Source organism: Notamacropus eugenii, chromosome 7, assembly GCF_028372415.1.
Source record: "Notamacropus eugenii isolate mMacEug1 chromosome 7, mMacEug1.pri_v2, whole genome shotgun sequence".
NCBI lineage: Eukaryota > Metazoa > Chordata > Mammalia > Diprotodontia > Macropodidae > Notamacropus > Notamacropus eugenii.
In genome coordinates, this window is record NC_092878.1 from 40,946,928 (window position 1) to 40,965,094 (window position 18,167).

The 18,167-nt window shown below is 38.3% G+C and overlaps 1 long non-coding RNA gene across 1 annotated transcript; it reads left to right on the forward strand.

Annotated features, from left to right (window-relative positions):
* The first annotated feature begins 340 nt into the window (after positions 1–340).
* LOC140515064 (uncharacterized) lies at positions 341–12,066 on the forward strand. Its single transcript, XR_011970828.1, has 3 exons — positions 341–495; positions 4,481–4,853; positions 10,301–12,066. It is a non-coding gene; the product is annotated as an uncharacterized lncRNA (long non-coding RNA).
* The last annotated feature ends 6,101 nt before the right edge of the window (positions 12,067–18,167 follow it).

Consider the following 18,167-nt stretch of genomic DNA (forward strand, 5'->3'; position numbering starts at 1 on the left):
GCTGCTTGCTTTCTCTGGAGGGTAGGCTTCCCTTCTGCTCATATTGGAGTGGGGTGGGGGGCATCCTGTTGGTCTCTCCTAGGTATGGAGTTTAGCTGCTAGCCTGCTCCAGGGATGGGGCTTTGATGCTGGGTTGCTATGGCAACAGAGTCCTTCTGGTGGGTAGGCCTGGAGGCCTTACTGCCAGATTTCTGTGGAAACAAGATCCCTTAGCTGGTAGGCCCCAGGGGCATGGTCTTGATATTAGCCATAGGGCAAGGTTTCACTACTGGTCAGCAATAGGAACTAGGCCTCACTAGTGGTTTGTTCTGGGGTTGGGGTCAATTGGGTGGGACCTTGCTGTGCTTCATAGACTAGGGAGCTACTGACTTGCGGGTGGTTGGGGCCTCACTAGTGGATTGCCCCAGGCCCCCTGTTGTAAGGCTTGCTGCTGTGGCTGTTTTTGACCCTTGTTCCTCTCCCTTTCCAAGAGGATAGATCTTTCCTGCCAGACTGGTAAGCTGCTTCCCTGCTCCTAGATCAATTCTGAGACAGTTTTCTAGTTTGGAGTGGAATTTGAAGGGCTTCAGAGAGCTACTTCCTCACTCTGTTATCTTGATACCAGAAATTTGTACTTTATTTAAAAAGTATTTTTAATATATGTCATATTATTTGATCCTTCAACACATCATTGTGAGTTGTACTTTTTTTTATCATTACTTTATAGACAATATTTAGAAAGCTATGTATAGCTAGAAGATAGTAGAGTCGAAATTGGAATGTAGGCCTTTTGACTTTAAGCTTAGTACCCTTTTCATGACATATAGTTTCCTTGTTATGAACAGAGAAACACTCCTGGTTTTCCAGGGATGATAATAGAGACAAAAGAAAAAAGTAGTAGAACAATGGAATGAGAGTGAAGTTGACTAGAGAACGATGATCTCTAGCTCTGGAGAGGAGAGTTGCAGAGGTGCAGGGGCCTAGACTTAGACACATACATTCTTAAGAATACATTCCTAAGGCTTCCAGAATTATCATTAGGGTAGAGGTCCTGGGGCTTTGCACCAAGATCCTGAAATTGAGAGGTTCTTGGAATTATTTGGTCTCTCTACAGGAAGAAACAATTGGATTTAGTATCTAGTTGGCAAGAATAATTAACCATAGTAAGAAACCACCAGATGACTTGCTTTTGAAGCACCCCAAGTGAGCCTCCCTCCATCTTACCATGCCAAGATTCTTTCTCTAACTGTAACTTCCCCAGCATTGGCTCCTCACTATGTGTCAAGTCATCTTATATTCTGTCATTTATATCAGTGGCACCAGTGATACCAGATTGATGTAGCCTTATCCCTGCCTCTACCACTCTGTCCTAATGGAACACATTCCCAAAATCAGTATTGTAGCATATGGCTTTGTGCTTTCCTCCAATTTCTATATTCCAAAGAACATAGACATATAAGTACAGTTTGATGGGTTTCCCAGAAAATCATACTATTTAGTAGTCACAAAGGCCAGAGGCTTTCAGACAACGATTTTGTTTTTTCTTCATGCTAAAGTCTAATGTCATCAGAGGACTCTTGAAAGAAATAGTTGTAGACAGCATATCTCAACCCTCTGGGGACTCTAGAGTCAGGAGGAGGGGGGAAAATTTGTGTTTAACAAATGTTTGATTGATCCCTATGTCAATTGCTAAAAGCTGCACTGAATGAAAGGTTGAGATACTAAAATAAGAATAGAAAGAGGAGAAAGACTTAGGACACAACAGGGTTAGTCTATTAATAATTCCTAGAAATCAAAGAATCAAAGAGTTGGAGTAAAAGTCACCTAATACAACAGAAATCACCATAGAAGTTATTTAATCCAATCTAGACTATAAGAAACACCTCCTTCATGACATATCCAACAAGTGGTCATGCAGTTTTCACTTAACGCCCTGGCAGGTGTGAGGAGAGGGGAGAGACCTTCTCCCTAACAAGATACTTTTGGATAATTCTAATTATTAGGAAGATTTTCCTTATATTAATGCAAAAAGTGTGTCTTTACATCTCAAACCTATTCATTGATCTTCATTCTGCCATTGGACTCTAAGAAGAATAAGTCTAATGACTTTTCATACATCATAGGCCCTTCAAATGTTTATAGTCATCTTTAACAGTCCCCCATTACCAAATGGATTCAGTCAAAGGGCCACGCTCAAGGACCGAGAGGGCCACATGTGGCCTTGAGGTTCCCCACCCCTTTTTCAGAGTAACTGGACAGCCATTGTATGGCATGACTTCAAGGCCTTTCCTTTACCATCCTGGTCAATCCTCCCAGCATTCTCCAGTTTATGAGTAATCTTCCTGAAACAACGCACTCAGAAATGAATATAATCTTCAAGAGGCTGTAGGACCACACCAAACAACAAGGAAATCATTGCGTTACCGTCCTCAAAAACTATTGTTTGCTTTGTTGCTATGTTCATATATTGTTTGCTTGTTTGCTTTTGCAATTCCCCTTAAATCACATTGGCTTTTATGGTTTCCATATGATGTTGATCATGTGGTCCTCTAAAATTACCAAACTGGTTCCAGAAAAATGATCTAGCGACATTTCCCACTTAGTATTTTAGCAGTAACAGTTGAGTAAATGGAGAAGAAATATGTCGTAGTAGGCAGAGACAACCTCTGGATTAAGAAAGAATTGTCTTCGGATTCTGCTTCTGAAACCTACTGACTAGTTGAATCTGGGCAAGTCCCAGAACCTCTCAGGGCCCCAGACAGTCCTTTAAAACTTTAACTTGCAGAGAAGTTACTGAATCAGCTTTGATGGAAGGAATTTTGGATTGAATGAAATCATATCTGGACCATCAAAAAGAAGTCAAATTTACACAATAAGATTTAATATCATTAGCAGATTTCAAGTGCCTGAAACATATAAGACAATACTAGGCACCGGTCTCATTCCTATTCCTCATATGTTCATTGATAGGCATTCTTTTTTCTTTGATGTCAACTGAGGAAACACAATAATTTGAGGAAACACTTTTGAAACCCCTTCATCTATATAACTCGTTTCAAAGATGATGAAAGTTTAAATTCTATTTTTCGTGAAGGCTTTCCTGATCCTTTCTGTTCATAATAAACTACTGCCTCAGATTTCATGCATGAACTGGTTTGTTCATGTACTATGTAAGTCCACCTTTCTAAAGCACTAAAGTCTTTATTATATAGTAATATATAGTATTAAGTAGTCAGTTTTGATTTTGTATATACAAAGTTTAGCATTGTGTCTGGCACATAGTAGGAGCTTAGCAAATGCTTGTAAATTGATCAGTTGGTTGGTGGGTTGATTATTGTGTATCATAGTCACCTAATATGTATCTTATGCTCTTAGATTATAACTTCCATTAAGGCAGGGACCATTTTTTGTCTAAATATTGTATCTCCCCTCAGTGTCTAGGATGGTGTTCTTCACAAAGGTGAAACATACCACAACCACAGGACTCAGAATTGAAGGAGACCTCAGTATATCTATTACAAATGTCTCATGTCATTATGAAGGAAACTGAGGCTCAGAGAAATTTTAGTGACTTGCCCAAGTTTTCATAGGAAGTATCAGAATCAAGATTTGAATCCAATCTTGGGATTCTAGACTGATTTCTCCCCTTGTAGCAAACTGTTTCTTGGGCTTACTGGATTTAATTTAAGTGAAGTGAATTCAATAGAACTGAATTGAATGCAATTTCATGGTGCCTTGGAACAGGTCTTTCTAAACTAAGAGGATATGGAAATTTTTGTTTGTTGGAAAATGTTCTAGTTCCTTTCCCTTCACATAGAAGTCTGACGAGATCCATGGGGATTCTCTGTCTGAGCTTGCACAGGGGGAAAGATCAGCCTTAGATTCAGGTAAACAAAATGTACTCAAATTAGTTTAAGGCAAACAAACAGCTTAGCTTCTGTGAAATGAACAATTCAGTTAATGCTAATCCCAACTGGACACCAAGGTGGAAAAGTACAACTCAAAAATAATAGCCCAAAGTAGAGTAATTATATATTTTCCTAGAGAATCAACCCTTATCTTGATGCCTGAAACCAACCTATAGAGGCCTAATAAAGTAAAAGATCTCCATCAATAATGCAAATGCAATGTCTTCAAGGGGTGTGTATAATTAATTAAAAGGATGGGAATATAAATACTGCAGTAAGTTTAAGTGATTACCAGAGGGGCCCTACCTAATTTAGAAGACCTTTGGCTAAGCTAGAAGCAAACAACATGAAGTTACTACAGTAAAAATACACCCTGTCCCATGCACACACAAAATGCAGGATCCATGAACTCCAAAACAAAGATACCCACTATATGACAGCCCCTTGATAATGTTCATACATCTTAATGCATTGCAAATAGTATGGCAACTGTACTACTTTTCATATAAAAGTCAAGCCAGGTGTAGGAGGGTATTTTCTTCTAGTCCAAGTAACCATGAAACTCAGAAATATTCTTTTTCTTTTTGTTTCAGAGCATGGTATTAATGAAATTATACTGCCATTTGGCAGCTGCGAATGAACACCTCCTGTCAGTCTGTAGGGACATGAATGGAACTTTTTCCCCTCCTACACTAATAAGTTCAACTTAGAAGACATTGACCTCTTGAATGAACACTGAATTGAAGAGTAGAGGGCCCGAGTAGATGAAAAATGAAAGAGGATAAGGTTGATTTATGTAAAGAAGGAAGACTTCTCAGACACTCAGTGAAAAAGATGTAGTTTCCTAGGACATCGATGAATATTTTAGGAAGCTAGGCTGAGTAGTGGTCAGAAAGGTGCACTTGGATTCAGGAAGACTGGAGTTCAAATACCAACTCTGACAGAAACTTCATTGTGTGACCCAGAGTAAGTCATTTAATCTCTCAGCCTCAGTTTCCTCATCTGTAAAATGGTGATAATGTTAACATGAGGGCTGTTACGAAAATCAAATGTGGTATTGCTTGTAAGGCACTTTGAGAACCTTTAAACACCATAGAAATACTAGATAGTTTGCCCATGTGTAAGTGGATCATTAATTGACACTTTGAGCATATTCCATAAATGTCAGGGAAGAGAACGGTAGGGGATTTTGTTTTCTGTTAGTTTTTTGTAATTAGGCAAATTCAACAAATTTTTGTCTAGCTTTCATTCAGTTCAAGGTACTGTGCTATGCATTGAGATTGTAAAGATAACTATATTATAGACGTTATTGACAAAAAGCTTATAAAATAAAAAGGGAGAAACAACCTATATAAATTAACCAGTAAATCCCACATTCTACAAGTTACCTAAGTAATGGATAGAGAGATGTGTGTGGGGCCTGGAGACAAGAGTTAGACAGCTCCTCAGATGCTTCCTCTCTGTTAGTCAGAACCTTGGTTCTCTGATCTGTAACACTGGAATAACTCAACAAATTTTTAAAAAGCACATTTATTAAGCACTTATGTGCCAAGCACTGTGCTAATAGCACTTGTGCTACCTTTCTAATAGGAATAGTATTAGGAAAATTCTTTTGCAAACCTGAAAGCATTATATAAACATGAACTTTATATGAGTATATTATACAAGAAGTATTTGGGAAACTAGGTGGTATAGTAGAGCACGGGCCTAGAGTTAGGAGAATCATCTTCCTGAACTCAAATCTGGCTTCAAATAGGTGATAGCTGTGTGACCCTGGGTAAGTCCCTTAACCCTATTTGCCACAATTTCCTCATCTATGAAATGAGCTGGAGAAGAAAATGAGAAACCACTCCAGTAACTTTGCCAAGAAAACCCTGAATGGTGCCTCGAAGAGTTGGACATAACCCAAACTTGACGAGTTCAAAGATGTGCCAACAAAACTATGTGAAGTGTAAGGAGAGAGAAATCACTTCCCCTTAGGGAATAAGGAGGAGGGTGTCAGAAATATTTTCATGAAGGATGTAGGTCTTTTGTACATATTTATATAATTGTCTTTCCAATTAGAATCTAACCTCCTTGGAAGTAGAATTTTATTTATTCTTTGTATTCAGCATAATGCCTATCAAAAAGTAGCTATTTAATACAAGCTTCTAAATTGATTGGCTTTATACCCCAAAGAGATCAAAGAGGCAAAGGACTCATATGTACAAAAACAATATTTATAGCAGCTCTGTTTGCAGAGGCAAAGAATTGGAAAGTAGGGCATCACCATCAATTGGGGAATATATAAACAAATTATGGTATATAAATGTTATAAAAGACTTTTGTGCTGTAAAAATGATGAAAAGGATAGTTTCAGAGAAGCCTGGGAAAGCTCCTATGAAGTCCTGCCATGGACAGAACTAGAAGAACAATTTACGTAAGAAGAACAGCATGGTCAAGACAAACAATTTGAAAGATTTTGGTTGTTAAGATTTGGTTCTATAAGGCCATGAAAGGCTGAGCAGTGGTTTTCTAAACTTAGAGTTCACAAGCCCCTTCTAGTGTTATCCTCTGTTAATTAACTATTGATATCAGACAGCTAGATTTAATTAACCTTTAGAAATATGAACTTAATAGGGTTATATGGTAAGAGTTAATGGTGCAAAACATCCTTCTAAACCAATGACTCACATACAGATTTCAGGAAAAAGTGGGCCCAAATTTAGAGGACACACATACATGAAAACATGCAAATTGCTGTCATACTTCTTCAGTCCCTTCTGTGGGGTTAGGAATGGTGTAGCAATATTATGGGCTTATTGTTTGGTCCTAAAACTTCCTTTCCTCAGTGTATTTAACTAAGGAGAAGGAAAAGGAGAAAGAAAAAAGATGATGGGGAAAAGGAGGAGGAAAAAGAAGGAGGAGGAAGGGTAACAGATAACTTAGGTGCTCTGGTAAATGTTTACCATTTGGCTCATTTGACTTTCATAAAAAGAAAATCTTATAGGACCCACTTTAAAGCAGAATTTGTACTATTAATATATACCACCACTTTCTTAAATCTAAACAATCCTCAAAACATTAACTCAAACCCATTTTTGTAGTGTTTGCTGATGTCCTGTGGTATAATGTTCAGTCTGAAAGCTTAACAGTTGGTTCTCCTGATCCGATTTGAAATGGCTCCAACACAACCCTGCTTATGCGCTATAAGGGAACTTGAAAAAAAATAGAAAAGGGGTAGAATTTTGTTTTATTTTGAATATTTTAGGGGAGTGGGGACTGAGTACAGATCAGGAGATCTAATTTGGCATGCTGACTTGATACCAATACGGCATGCAGATAGGGATATACAGTAAAGTGTTGGAAAAATACAACTGGAACTCTAGGGAAAGGTTGAAGGTGGAGATAAAGATTTGGAAGTTATCTGCATAGAGGTGATAATTAAAGCCATAGGATTAGATTAAATCACCAAGGGAGTGATAGGAGGTCATTAGCAAACTTGGAGACAATCTTTTCAATTGATTGGTAGAGACATAAGCTAAATTGCAAAAGGGGTTGAGAAATAAGTGGATGGTGAAATGGAAGTAGAAAATATAGATTCCTCCTTATAAAATTATTCAATAGACATTTTCAAGTGTCTACTATGTGCAAGGCATTATTTAACCTCTTAGAGCACCAAGCATCTCTAAAGCCACAAGGTACAGAGGAGTTGCTGCTCTGTATTCTTAGATGGTGTTTCCACATGAGAAGTTCCCTACACTGATGAAGTCAGAAATCTCTTTTCTCTCATAGAGTTTACATTTCATTGGTCAATGCATGACAATAAAGAAAAGAGAAAGAAGATGGTAACTTTAGCAGGTTAACAGGATCAAAAGGGTTATTTTAGACTAGGAAGACTTGAACCTATTTGTAGGCTGAGGGAAATGAGGCAGCAAAGAGGGAAAGATCGAAGATGTATGAAAGATAGAGGTGATTGATGGAACAAGGTAACTGAGGAGACAGTGTGGATAGGATAGAAGCTACAGGCAAAAGCAATAGCTCTGGCAAGTAAGAGGATCATCCCTTTCTCTAAGACTGGTATTAAGCAGCAAGAAATAGATGGGGAAGTTGTGAAGTTTAGATGAGAAAACTGAGAAATTGCACATCCATCCTCCTTGGCTAAATCTGCTTCCTAAAGCAATTAGAAGATTTTGCCAGTCAGAAAGGGTGTAGACCCATGTGGATGAGTGAAATTGCTGCATCAGTCAGACAGCCTTGGTCTGGGTGATATGTTCTGGCCGTTTACTTAGAACCAAACTGGAGAAACAGGACACCAATATAGGAAATGTCATTCTGGGCTTTAAATTTCATATTTTATACAGGATCATAAATCACAGAACATTAGGAATACAAAGAATGTTAGAGATTATCTAGCTGAAGCATCACTTTAAAGAGAAATAAATTGAAATCAAGACAGGAAGTCATCTTACTAACAAAGATTTAGCGAAACCAGGACTTGTGCTCAAGTCTTCTGCCTTCTAATCGAGAGCTCTTCACAATGGGAAGAGAGAAAAAAGTAAAGAAGAAAAATAATAAAGGGGTCTTCGTACTCCCAAGGTATCCAATATGTAGCTGTGCCATCTGATTCTCTGGCCCTGGAGGGATACATTCCTAGTCAGTCATGATCCCAAGACAAGACTTGTTTGACTCGTGTGCTGCATACTTAGTCAAAAGATCCCTAAGCCATCTTTTTTTTGTGAAAGGAGGTTTGGTAGCTAGGCAAATGCTTTGTGTGCATTATTGATAGAGTGGTCTTTTGAACAATCTGCACATTTGAATTCATCAGCCAACCCAGACTTCTAGCCTTAACAGGGCATGCCCTAATAGGTGAAACAATTTTTTGCAACATATTTGCTTTACTTTTGCTCTGACCCCTTAAAAATCAATGATATTGAATCATTCATATTTTTGTTTTGAGCAGAAAGCATTATCATACTCACTCCTAGATCAACTCACTTTCTGGATAATTTCACCAGTTCCCTTGCCCTGGTGCAAATACACCTCCCTCTTCTCTCCTTCCTTTCTATTGTCTTCCCCTAGTAGAAGATCTTTGACAATATGATTCATCCTGTTTTCTTATGTGTATGTGTGTGTGTGTGTGTGTGTGTGTGTGTGTGCACCTAAATGTTGGGGATATCTATCTATCTATCTATCTATCTATCTATCTATCTATCTATCTATCACTCTCTCTCTCTCTCTCTCTATCTATCTATCATCTATCTCCATCATTTAGCAAAGTGTCTGCTGTACAATAATTAATTAACACTTAATTAATCCTTTATCCATCTAGCACAGAAAAATATATTTTGAGAGGTAAGGCTACCATCTTTCATCTGCATTTGATGAAGTTGTCATTGGTAAATTTCACACCAACAGTGGACCTTGTCTATTCAAAGGCAGCCACCCAACTAAATGGAGAGAGCCTAAAGTCTGGCATTAGCATGACCTCAGTTCACATATGACCTCAGGTAGTTACTAGCTGTGTGACCCTGGGCAAGTCATTTAATTTCTGCCTCAGTTTATCAAATGTAAAGTGGGATGATAATAACCTTCCAGGGCTGTTGTGAGGATCAAATGACATAATATTTGTAAAAGTACTTAGCACAGCACAAAGCACCTAATAGATTTTACATTATATAACAATAACTCATATTTCAGCAACTCATTAATATTTACAAAGCACTTTCTTGTAAAAAACCCTCTGTAGTAGGTAGGATAGTCTTCATTTACCAGATGAGGAAACTGAAGTTCCCAGAGGTTTTTGTTTTCCTGGGATCACATCATGATTAGCTATTAGAATGAGAGTCAAACTTAAAGAACTAAGGACAGCAGAAAATAAAGTATATCCTCTTAATATTTTCAGATTTTAAACCATTTGTTTTGAATTCTGAAATTTGAAATTTCTTTTTTAAAGACAGTTAGAAAATTATAACAATAAGGCAGGGAAGTGGGGATGCCCCACTATGTCCTTATTTGAGGGAGTGAGATGAAAATTTCTAACCAGTTAAATGGAATAAGAACCTAGTTTCCAAATCCATTCTTTTTAAAGTTTGTGATTTTGAAGGAGCACTAAACCATGAAAAAAATGTGCAGCATAAGCAGGGGGAAAATATGCAGAGGGAAAACATTCTTTCCTCTCCCTTGAATGCCCTCAGGTCTGCTTTCTAATAATAGTTTTTTCTGCATTTGGTTAATGACCTGTATGGTCACTCATTCAGCTTGACTATGGCCTTCGCATTGAGAGGTGTACAAGTACAGGGACACCACCTCCTTGGACTTCCTTCCCAGTTCTCCAGGGTATGGATTAGTAAAACATGGCATGTACACTAAAGATGGTAAGTGGGTCAATTTCCAATGCCACATGAATCTCCACCTCTCCTCTTCCTTCCCAGGCCACTTGTGAGATTCCATTTACTGCCACTTGTGAGAGCTTCTTCCTCTCCCCAACCCAGGCTCCAGCTGTGAAGATCAACACACCAGAAGAAAAAAAAAGAGGTCATAACCTTGGCATACCACCTTGGAAAGGTTGCCAATCTTTACTCCGGACCTGAGCTGGGCACCATCTGCAGTCATGCTTCAAACAGGATCCAGGACAAAGAGCCCAGTTGTATACAAACAAAGCCTGTGTATCTAGTTAGCACCAGTGAAATGAAGAAGAGTTGGATTTGTCCCTTACAGAATTGTCATATGGATGTGTTTACTTGCTTCGGCCTACCAGGGACAACCCAGGCTTAAAAGGATAAGCTTCTTTATATAAACAAAAAAATCTTATATTTTGTGCACACAGCAAAATTGTATTGATTGGAGGAAAGTGGGGGGGGGGGAGGGGAGGACAGGGATATAAAAGAAGGTGAAAATATCACTGGCTACAAGAGGAACTCAAGAACAGAGGAGATGGGGAATGCCTATAGTGTTCCCAGCAGTATGTGTCATACACTGGGGTGGAGGTGGGAAAGTCAGGAAAAGGAAACAAAATTATGTGACTTTAGTGCTACTTCATTCCTTATTTTATTCATTTTATCAATTCAGGAAGTACTTGTTAAGTGCCTGTTCTGAGCTAAACAATGGGTTAAGCACTCGGGATGCAAATAGTGAAAAAGAAAAGAAAAGGCTTGGACTTCAAGGAACTTAAGAGTTGTGTTAAAAATAAAATACATACTTTTTTGAAGTGAAGGACACTAAGAATTTGGGGAGGGGCTTCAGGATAAATTTCTGTGGAAGATGATCCTTGCATTGAGATGACGACTATCAAAGAAGCAGGTTTGGCTAAACCATATGGTGCCTGGAGAATACGAATGTCATAATCCTGATAAGGTAGTCCAGACCATAGGACCTTAAAAGCTAAAAAAGAGGAGTTTGTAGCTTATTTGAGAGCACCTTTCCCATGTCTACAAATCTTCTGACAATCTAACGGATCTCTTCTCAGAATAATATATTTAAATGCACAAGATAACATACATAGGATTATAAATGAAATCAATTCCACTGAAATATAATTTTCAAAATATCTACATATTTAAAACAGAAAAAATGTTCACACAAATAATCCCTGTATAGAGAAAATAAAGAGCTGCTAAAGGAGCTTCTTAAGCAGGGAAGTCACCTTTCAAACTTATGCTTTAGGAATTTCACTTTGCTACCTGTATATAGGATGTATTGAAGTAAAAAAACCTGGATACAGGAAGGCCAAATAGGAGTCTATTGCAAAAGTTCAAACAAGAATTGATGAGAATTGAGAGAAGGATATGGGTGTTAGATATGTCATGGAGGTAGAACTAGACTTGGAAACACATTGGATAGGAAGGATGATTCCAGATACAGTAAATAGGGATTAAACTGGACCATGAAATAAATGCAAATTTAGGTGATGGAAAAGAGATCAGAAGTCAATTCAAGTAGACAGCATGGGTGGAATGCATGAACAAAGTCAGGGAGTTCTTAACAAATAGGAAAAATATCTTAATGATTGGAACTGTAAAAAAGAGGAAAGTGCTGCCTCAGGAAGAGGTAGGTCACCTCTTGTAAGGTTTTGAGCAGAAATTGGATGACCCTTCATTGAATATATTATAGTAAAGATTCTTTCTAGGTTTATGCTAGACTAAATGGTCACTGAAGTCTCTTTTAACTAAAATTCTGTGATTCTTTGTTTCTGTTGTAACTGAGGAAAATAAAGTCTATCATATTTAAATTTCTTCCTAGTATGTGTTCCGTGTAGATGATTTTATTTTTTGTTCGTAGATTGTCTGTACCTAGCAGAGTATGAGTTCCTTGAGGACAGGGATTGGATTATACCTTCTTTGTGTCTTCAGCTCTTTGCACAGTGCCTAGTGACTGAAATGTTTGTTGAATGGAACAGAACTTTTTTATATACTTGCTAATATTTAATGGAACTGTTACTTTTTAGATTAGGAGCATTAGGAAAAAACAAATAAAAGCAAGTTTATCCCCTACCCACCCCCATTCCAGCTTTAAACTGTGTCCAATTATCCTTCCTAAGCATTAACCCTCATTGTTCACATTCCCATATTGTGAAGAGTCAATAGGGCAAAGATAACAGGAAATACAGTTGTTTCAGGATTGCCAACATCATTGCTAGGGCTATTATGACATTTGAAAAACAGAAAAGGTAGCTAGAAGTGACAATAAAAGTGGCCACTGTAACCTTATTCTAAATTTAAGGATGTTTGAACAAGCTCTATGATTTTTTGCCAACCCAGGACCACCCCAGGTAGATGGTAATGCATCAATCAACAAAGCATTTATGAAGCACCTAATACATTATGGAATCATAGATTTAGAGCTGGGAGGCACCTTAGAAAGCATCGAGTCCAATTTCTACATTTAATAGATGAGAACAAATTGAATGACTTGTCCAGCATTTGACTTTGTTCAACACTCTACACAGAAGGCCACCTCCTATGTGTAAGGAACTGGTTGTGCTGTTACACTGTTCCTGCCCTTGTCCCTATTGCTTGATGACTGCCCATAGTTCTAGCGAAGATTCTATTTTTTTCCCAGTCTCCCTTGATAAATATAACCTTATTCAACTTGAGGCTTCTCTATTGGAAACAGCATGGTGAAGCAGAGTTAGAAGAGCTGAATTCTTTTCTGTCTCTTACTACCCACCACTTACTACCTGCATGACTTGGGCAAATCACTTGACCTCTCTTGGCTCTACTTTCATTAATTATATAAGTATAAAACTAAAGAACTCTGGTGACTTGCCCAAGGTCACACAGTTAATATATGAGAGTTGGGAACTGAACTCAAGTCCTTCAACTCCAAATGAACTATTCTTTCCACTATGAAGTCTCTATTATTTTCTAATCCAATCTCATTATTTTTAGAGATCAGGAAGCTGAAGCCATGAAATAAGTCACTTATTCAAGGTCAAAAAGATCATAAGTATCAGAAGCACTGGAGATTCTAATTCCATGACTCAGTACAAATCCAGCACTCTGTCTGATGAGGTACAAGTCCAAGCCAAGACCTTTTCCCCTTGGATTGGGAGGCTTTTAGTCCCATTAGTCTGAAGGGCCCCCAGAAAGTCTGGCTTTTGTTGGGGTGGGGGGGGTCCTTGGATTCCCCTTCCATTTTTCCCAGGCCAGGTTGTCCTTATCTTCTATTTAGCATTCTTCTGATATTACTCCCTTTGATCCTATTACCAGCCACTCCCATCAAGATCCTCCCTGGGTTTGATCAATGGAGATCATCCCTGGGACCCCAGACTACCTGGTGACACCTGGATTCTTCCTTCAGTCTTTTTCTGTATTTAAGTTCCACTTTGCCTCCATGAAGGTTCTCAGATTCAATCCAGCTCAGACTTTGTCTAGCTGAGATTCTATCTGGTCCACTTGTGAATACAAGCATTACAAGTGCTTTGGCTCCTTAAGAGTCAACCCAGTATGGCGAATCTTTAATAAACTTAGTTTTACTTTGGCGTTAAAAAAGCTTGTGTCGAATTCATTTGAGCAGGACCCAGCATGTAGGTATTTTGGAGAGCAGAACCCCAAACTCAACATGTCCATTTCATAGCAGGAGGAGGTTGCTCCTTCAGGGGAAATGTGATTCATTTATTCAGTAAGAATTATTCACTCTGTGTCAAACTTAGGTAAGTACTAAGAATATATGGACCAAAACAAAGTAGTTCAAATCCTCAAAAAGCTTACATTTTACAGGATGAAAATGACTGGTGCATGAATTAAGTCATTACAAAACAATTTCTGAGGAAGGGAGCATTAAGGTTCAGGTGATCAATGTAAAAGCAAGAACTCCGACATACAGAGGGGGATCTGCTTTTCTAAAAGGTAAGCAATTTTTGAGGGATTAGCAATCATTTTAATCAGGCACATGGATCATTCACTTAGTTTAGGGGAGAAATCAGTACCCTGAACTTCAGAGAAAATACAGAGAAATCAAAATCAACAGACAGTGCAATACATACATCACAGATCAACAGACAGATAGCTGTCTGACCATACATGCACAGTTACCAGAGGGAGAAGCCCAACATCTGGGTTTTCAAAAAGGAAGTGAGAGGGGGCTGCTTAGCAGCTTCCCAGAGTCTCACCTGGTCAAGCAACACTTCCAATCAGTAAGCTCCAAAGCAAAACCTCACCTCAGAGTCCTTATATGATTTTCAGAGCCAGAGGGCATCACAACCATTTAGAACCAGCGCCTTCTTAATAAAAAGGTGTGGACCTTCTTACAAATCTTCCCAGGTCCATTAATGTATGGGGAAGATCTTTAATCTCATTATTCGGTCAGAGCACTTGATTATACTAAAACAAAAACAGCAAAAGGTCCTACTTTGCTTGCCATTACAATCAGAAAAGACTTAATATAGGTGGCCCTTGAGTTAAGCCTTGAAGGGGTGCCATGGGCATCTATGGGGTGAGTAAGGTGACACCCTCTGGAAAGCTGTCATTTGCACTTAGTGTTGCTTTTTCTCTTCATCACTTCAGTCAAAATGTTGCTTTGCAGCCTTTTGCCACCAGTTGCCTTCTCTGAGCTCTAATCAGACACAAGAATCAATGGTTCCATCCTGTTCTCATTTTGAATATAATCCCCAATGGTGATTTACTCTACATAAAAGGTACTGATTAGGGGAGCTTCAGTGAGGGATAGGTGTAGCTGGGAATGAGCATACATGTGTGTGAGTACTTTTATGTGGGTATGCATGTGTAGGGGGAAGATAAAGGTATGTGTGTGTGTATGTGTGTCTGTGTATTATCTATGTGAAAAAATAAAATTAATCATAGGGAAGAGCAAAAAAAGATCCCCAAGAAGCAAGTTTCTTCTTTTTTTTTCTTCTTTAATGAAACAGAACTTGTACCCCTCTTAAGGGAGCCCTTTACTTCTCAGCTGGTACCAGGCAGCAGGGGACTTTTCCTCCTGGCAATTTCGCACTGTCTAATAAGATGATGCCTGCCTTAGTTTGTTACACTTGGGGCTGCCCTCTACCTCCTCAGAATCACCATCATCCAGACTTAATCACTTTTCCCCATTTTTCTCCTTTCCCTCATCAGTGATCAGAAAATCTGATCCCTTGAGAACATCAAGGGTTAAAAAGCAAACTGGCCCAGGAAAAGGCTGTTAGTCCTTCATAATCTTTAAGAAACTCATCTTTATTGATCGTGTACCATGTCATACAGTGTTATTGTACTGTGCTGTCTCACAGATATAAATTTCATACTGGATTTGCAGTGGCAACCCCTACCCAGTAACCAAATATGACAGTATTTCAATACTAAATTAAAGAACACATTTACTTCCAAACTCTGGTTCCTGGCAACTTTCCTAAATAGATATTTTTGCTTTCACAAACTCTTTAAGACAAATCATTTAATTCTGTCATATATGAACATCTGAAAAGAATGTACCTATATGAATATACACTCTTTCTCTGTAAATTATAACCAATCCTCCCCCCACCCATACCCCCACTATCTATTCACTGTGAGGTACAGGAGAATAGAGATAGAAATTGACCATAATCATCCTATGCCTTTCTACTGTACATCAAATATGTACCATCATTATTTCAGGTTTTGATGCTTTCATGGGAGCATCATTGCTAGGAAAAATAATAGAGCCTATTATTTTCAATGTGCACCATCAGTGGGTTTCAATGGCTTTGCTATCACTTGAACAAAGACATGTTGGGAGGCAACACTGCATTCTTGTCTTCAAAATAGCTCTTATTTTAGGTGAGGCCAAAGTAGATCTTCTCCCTTTTCCTTTATAGTCCCAATGAGTCTGTGGAAAGCCAAGAAATGTAGGTTTGGAAGGAGAGATGTTTTGCCCATTCTCTTATGTCTACATGCTAATATATGCCACCTTCATTTCAAAGAACTGAAAAACCCAGTAGTATTGACAATAACAAAAAAAAAATGGGCAGAGACATGATGGCACTGTATAGGCTGCAATTCAGATGAACTCCCCCAACATTCTCCTCCAAACAACTATAAAATAATGACTCAAATAAAATTTTGCAGTGGCAGAGCCATCAAAAGGTTTGAGTGAGACATTTTTCCAGCCTAAGATCACTTAGGAGTTTAGCAGGAGAATTCTATGACACTGGAGTGAAGGCCTGTCTAGGCAGGAGAGGCAGCAGCAGCAGAACCATTTGTGGGCCTTAGAGGCAGCTGCAGTACTGGCAGCAGCAGCAGCAACAGTAACTTCTGGATTTCTGAACTCAGAGATAGTAATGGGGTTGGACAGCTGGTTAGAAAGAGATTACAGGGGACCCTTTCCTGAGGAATTTCTGGGTCACAATTCCAGGCAGAGAAGAGTGTTTGTGATTAGTCAGAAGGGAGCACAGGATGTGGTCTCAGTTCTATGGCAAGGAAAAGCCCTAGCACTTGTGGACAAGTAGGGGGCTTGGTCACAGTTCCAAGGCCAAGAGGAGCCCTAAGACTTGTAGCTATAGGGGAGCAGGAGTCCTCTCTGCATAAAAAGCAGAGCACAGATCAGAAGAGCAGTGGCCACATATCTCCCCACCTCATACCACCTTAGAATTACCCCAAACTAGCAGATTCCCAGAGTTAGCTTTGAAAATAGGAGCACAAAAAAGCCCAAAAGTTGGGACAGTGCCTTCTCACTGTAAAGTGAGTAGAGCCAAACTTTAACATAAAGTTCAAAGTTAAGAAATTGCCCAGAAAAAGAGCAAATATCAAAAAAACAAAAATTAAAAAACAAACAAAAAGCCCCTTAAACGTTAAGAGCTTTTTAAGGTAGCAGGGAAGACAGACACAAGCTCAGAAGAAAACAGCATGAATACAACTAAAACCAAAACCTCAAAAAAAAAAGCTAATTGGGCATGAGTAAAATAAGAATTCCTAAAAGAATTAAAGGAAGAGAGAAGAGAAGTAGAGGAAAATTTGGAGAAAGAAATAATGAGATGCAAGGAAATTATGAAAAAAAATTAATGTCTGAGTAAAAGAGGTACCAAAAATACTAAAGCAAATAACACCTAAAAATATAAAACAGATTTGGCCTAGTGATAAAAGAGGCACAAAAATTCACTGAAGAAAATAACTGTTTAAAAAGCAGAATTAGTCATATGGAAAGAGATACAAAAGGTCATTGAAGAAATAATTTCATAAAAAGTAGAAACAGACAGTTGGAAGCTAATGACTCCATGAGACATCAAGAAACAATGAAAGTCTAAAGAAGGAAAAATATTGGAAAAAAGTGTGAAATATCTCAGAAGAAAAAAAAACAATTGACATGGAAAATGGGTCAAAGAGACATAGTTTAGCAATCACTGAGGTACTTGAAAGCCATGTTACAGAAAGGAACACGAACATCATATTCCAAGAAATTAAAAAGGAAAACTGTCCCAGTATCTTAGATCCAGAGGGTAAAATAGAAATTGAAACAATCCACTAATCACCTCTTAAAAAACATCCCAAAATAAAAACTCACAGGAATGTTATGGTCAAATCCCAGAGCTCCTGGGTTAAGGAGAAAATATTTCAAGCATCCAGGAAAAAAAGAAATCAAATATCATGGTGCTACAGTCCGGATCATATAAGACTTAGCACTTTCCATGTTAAAGGATTGTAGGGCTCAAAATATGATATTCTGGAAGGCAAAGGAGCTAGGATTACAACCAAGAATATTCTACATAGCAAAACTGAGTGGATAGTTAGTGAAATAGCAGACTTTTAAGCATTCCTGATAAAAAGATAAGAGTTGAATAGAAAATTTGATATTCAAAAACAAGACTCAGAAGAATAAAAAGGTAAACATGAA